Source organism: Chiloscyllium plagiosum, chromosome 28, assembly GCF_004010195.1.
Source record: "Chiloscyllium plagiosum isolate BGI_BamShark_2017 chromosome 28, ASM401019v2, whole genome shotgun sequence".
NCBI classification, from domain to species: domain Eukaryota; kingdom Metazoa; phylum Chordata; class Chondrichthyes; order Orectolobiformes; family Hemiscylliidae; genus Chiloscyllium; species Chiloscyllium plagiosum.
Genome location: NC_057737.1, coordinates 40,224,790 through 40,230,374, shown reverse-complemented (window position 1 = coordinate 40,230,374; position 5,585 = coordinate 40,224,790).

The window sequence follows — 5,585 nt, the reverse complement described above, 5'->3', positions numbered from 1 at the left end:
ATACCTAAAAAAGCTTTTACTATCCTCCTTTAAATCTTTGGCCAGTTTACCCTCGTACCTCATTTTTTCTCTGTATTTCCTTCTTAGTAATCCTCTGTTGCTCTTTAAAAGCTTCCCAGTCCTCCTTTTTCCCACTTATCTTTGCTATGTTATACTTTTTCTCTTTTAACTTTATATGTTTCTTAACTTCCCTCGTCAGCCATGGCCACCCATGCCTCCTCCTAGGATCTTTCTTTCTTTTTGGAATGAACTGATCCTGCATCTTCTGCATTATACACAGAAATATCTGCCATTGTTCCTCCACTGTCATCCCTGCTAAGGTATTGCACCATTGAACTTTGGCCAGCTCCTCCCTCATAGCTCCATAGTTCCCTCTATTCAACAGAAAAATTGACACTTCTGATTGTACCCTCTCCCTCTCAAATTGCAGATTGAAGCTTATTGTATTATGGTCACTACTTCCCAATGGCTCCTTCACTTCAAACGTTCTCACTATGTGAGACTATTCCATCAAATGAATAGATTGCATACGGCATTCTTACACCATGCTTTCAAGATAAGACTTTCAATGAGATCCAACTGAAGCCGCATTATAAACAAATGCAATCCTACAGTTTAAGAACAGAGGAAGAGAGAAAATGGGAAACTACCGTTCTATTAGCTTGATTTCAGCAGTTGGGAAAATACTTGAAGCTCTTATAATGGGAATCATGATGGGAGGCGGATATAGCAGCAGAGATAAATTGAGTGTGAGGTATCAGAGAGAAATGTTGACAGTTATGCTGTGGATTAGAGAAGATCATTGACTTTCTTCCTACAATTGCTGTGCATTCCTCCAGATGTTTAAGACTGACTAACTTGAGTGGCAATCTCAGTCCAGACTAGCATATCTGGTGTAGTGGCCACTTCTGGACCTGAGATAATAGGATATCCCACCTGTATACTACCCGATATAGCAAGACATCCAGATACACTCAAAACTGGGCACCATATCTCCCTTATTGCCATGCCCAGTGCAATGTCAGGCAGCATCCAAGGAGCAGCAGAATCGACGTTTCAAGCATGCGCTCTTCATCAGGAATTCCTGTGCTTTTCCAGCACCACACTCACGACTATGATCTCCAGCATCTGCAGACCTCACCTTCTCACAATGTCAGGATAGGTCTAGTGGTATTATCATTAGACTTTTAATCCAAGACCCAAGTAAAGTTCTCAGGATCTGGGATTGAATCTTGCCATGGCAGATGGCGAATTTGAATTTGATGATAATCTAGAATTAAGAGTCTAATGATGACTATGAAACCATTGTCAATTGTTAGAAAAATGCATCTGGTTCACTGATGTTCTTTAGGGAAGGAAATCTGCCATAATTATCTGTTAAGGCCCCAGACCCACAGCAAAGTGGTTGACTCTTAATTGCCCTCTTGGCAATAAGAGGTAGGCAATAAATGCTGGTCTAGCCAGTGTTGCCCACCTATCATTAATAATTTTTAAAAAAACACAGTGCCCTGCCGCTCCAGACTGACAGTGCTTGTCCCAGGTGCATAATAGCTTTTAAATATGGCTTCTTCTGACCAGGATTCTGCTGTATCCTGGCAGTGGTGAGTTTTTCCAGGAACACCATGTGGTATGAGGGGTATAGAATCAGAGAAGAGGAATATCTATGGCTGGGATAAGTAGCTAATGAGGTAATTCTATCAAATATAACTAGAAAACTTGCTTGGCCTTGCAGCTCTACAAAAAACTTGATGGAACTTGCATTTAGTTATAAAAGTAAGATTAAATCCTCAATTACTCTGTATGAATCGTTGACATAGGGATGTTATTCTGATAAATGCACAAGCGTGCCAGAGTAGGAGATTGTAAGTGCAGTAAGAATATTGAATCTTTGTCACCACCAATACCAGCTACCACATCACCCAAGAAAGGTAGCATTGCATTTCCAGGATGTTGTCAAATACATAGAGTTGAAGGTGGGTACGATTACAAGATTTAAAAAGTATCTGAATGGGTATGAATAGGAAGGATATGGGTCAAATGCTGGCAAATGCAACTGGGTCAGATTGGGATGTCTGGATGGTGCTGATGAGTTGGACTTGAAGGTATGTTTCCCTCTGTTTGACTCTAAAAGGGAAGTTAGTTCCTCAAACTTGTACAGCCCATGCAATCTTGGATTATCTTGGTAAATTGTGTCCTGCAAATGGCATTTTTAAGGTTGTCCGTGATTGTTTCAGCTTCACAGAGATGACGTGGATCAATTTGTAATGATCAGTGACATGCTAAGATTGTGTATCCATGTTGTGTTCAACATGGTGGGGCACTCCATGTGCTTCACATGCATAATTCTTTGATCAGAGATGTCTTTAACTTGTACAGTGTAAGTGTTTGATCAATGTAATTTCCCCTTGAAGAGCCTGACATCACTCACAAATAGAAGATAGGAACTCAGACGGGAAATAAACATTTACTGCACCCACTCCAGATGTAGTGGCAGCCATTTTTCATTTTCATTTTGTGTTTGTGATTCAGATGTGTTTGGAAGGTAGTACAGGTTATGCTTCACAGAACGAGTCACAAGTTAATCAAATGATTCCCAAACCTTCATACTGCTTTTTTTCCTGCACTGACTTCCTGTCATCCACGTGAGTTCTGCATTTTCCAACATTTGCACCTGATTGTTTTAGTTAAGTCTTCATTTTCCGATATTACTCATTGAACCGTGGGTCTACAGCTTAATTATGCCAAAGCATTGTGTTTCACTGTATGTCATGAAGCTAGGGTGATATCCCCTTCTGCATTAACCTGAGTTCTCTAAAGCATTTTTGTTTCCCAATCTTATAAGTTGAATTGTCCCCAGTTAAAATTATTGTCTCCTGACTGATCTCCGTGTAGTCCTCTGATTGACCTTGCACTACTCCCTGCACTGGTTTCTCTGGCCTTCCAGGACTGATTGTGGCCCAATCACTGGACTGCAATGACATGAAGCCCCTAATACTGACTGCCTCCAGCAGCTCACTGTGTGCAAGGCTCTGGACTAAGATCAAATGATGCCTTTGATTGACTGTGGCAGGACTTGCAACTGTTAACAGTCTCCTTTGACTTGTTTAAGGACTGGTCCTCTTAAACTTTGACACATGGTTATTTGTCTGAAATACTCTTAGTGTGTTTGCACATGTTTGCGTGACAACTGCTGTAAGGTGTGTCGTTGACATAATAGAATGCCATCCAGCAACATGTCTACTCCCTCGACTCATCGTTGCTGGCAAACGTGACAGGTTCCCAGGCTTTGTGTCTGCACTTAAAGGCAAGGCAAGTCAGAACTACTGTGAAGCTGGAAGTTCTGAATGAAACAGTAGTGCACAAAAAGACAAAGTAAGACAGAGATGCAGTGAGCTTCTATGTGAGAGCAAAATAAATGATCGCTAAGCGAATAAACTAAGAACCTTGAGATACAACTTTTTCCAATGAATGAGGTTGATGACTGCACCTGTGTGCAAAATAGTATGTATCTTTCAGTTCCAAAGTATATCATAGAAGAGATGAACTGCATTATAAGTGAATTGGAGGTGAGCTATTACCATGTGGTGTTGCTGGTGCAAGGCTGATGCCAATCTTGTGGGTGAGGAATGCAGATGCTCACTACCCATGGAGTATACCCTGAGATGTTGGGGATTGTGGCCAAGTTGGAGACCCAGAGGAACAAATAGTGAGTTGGAGCTGTCAGATATCTGCTTAAAGATTTAAGTTTAAATGAGTGAATTTAAAAAACAATTCTGAACTGGAATTTTTAAATTAAATTCCTTACATTGAGTTGAATTACTTTCAACAGTCTGAACTATCTCCCTTTCTCACTTTATACATCAAGCATCAGCCAAGAATTCTGGAACCTGCCAAACTGAAACCCAGAAACATTTTCTAAGCTATGGATGTTTCCCATGATCAAAAAAAACAAGAAAATCAATCTCTGACCTAAACTGAAAATGTAATGCACATCTGTTTATTTTGTTTGCATACTTTGACTCTCCCAATGAAAACAAATTCCCATTAGCCTCCAAGAAATATATCTCTCATTATATTTTTTAAATCATCCCAGCTGCAGACATATTTACAAGTTAATCTTTAAAACTCTCTGTCACACAGACCAAAACCCAATATCATTGAAGCAAATCCAAACTCTAAAATAAATGACATTATAATATAGATACATCACATACCTTATATCACAAGGGTTTAACGTTGGTTTGGAATTTTCAACCTAAACTGCTTGCGCTAAACAAGCCTGTTTCTTAACAGTTATAAATCATCTCTGTTCCTCAGGAGCAACTATTTTACACATCAAGCATCATCAGCTAAGACTTCTGCAAACCTGCCAAACTGAAAACCAAAAGCTGTCTTCAAACTCTGTTTGTTAACCCTAAACCAAAAAGAAATACTATTTCCCGAACTTTCTAACTTAAGTCTAATATACTACAATGTTTTGTCTGTGCTTCTAAAAGTCAATATAAATTCCAGTCGAATAGTCCAATATAAATAAATTCCTATCAGCATCCATACCGCTTTTTAAAAACTGCCATAGTTGTGGAAATACAAGTTAATCATTAAACCTTTTCACAAACAGAGACCGAAACCCATATGCCACTAGTTCAAACTCCAAATGCTAAAATAAATTATATTGAAATAAAGATTGGGAATACACCTTGCATCACAACACCCACAGTGTTGCTAGGAATGGAGTTCCAGGATTTTGACCCAGCAACAGCGAAAATATAATGATATAGTAACAAATCAGGATTATTTGTAGATTGGAAGGGAATTGCAGGTGGTGGTGTTTGCTGCCCTTGTACTTCTAGGGGATAGAGGTTGTGAGTTTGGAAGGTGCTCTCAAAGGAACTAAGATGATTTATAAAAGTCTATCTTGTGGATGCTATGCTCGGCTGGCTTTGCATGTTGGTGGTCTAGCAAGTGAATGTTGAAGTTGGTGGATAGGTACTAATCAAGTGTGTCGCTTTGTTCTAGATGGTGTCAAGCTTCTTCTGTGTTGGTGAAGCTTCACTTATCCAGGCAAGTTGGGAGTATTCCATTATACTCCTGACTTGTGTCTTGTAGATGGTGAACAGTCTTTGGGGAGTCAGGAAGCAAGTTATTTAGAAACATAGAAACATAGAAAAAAATACAGCGCAGTACAGGCCCTTTGGCCCTCGATGTTGCGCCGATCCAAGCCCACCTAACCTACACTAGCCCACTATCCTCCATATGCCTATCCAATGCACGTTTAAAGGCCCATAATGAAGGAGAGTCCACCACTGCTACTGGCAGGGCATTCCATGAACTCACGACTCGCCCCTAACATCTGTCCTATACCTACCACCCCTTAATTTAAAGCTATGCCCCCTCGTAATAGCTGACTCCATACGTGGAAAAAGGTCCTCATGGTCAACCCTATCTAAACCCCTAATCATCTTGCACACCTCTATCAAGTCACCCCCAAACCTTCTTTTCTCCAATGAAAACAGCCACAAGTGCCTCAGCCTTTCCTCATACAATCTTCCTACCATACCAGGCAACATCCTGGTAAACATCCTCTG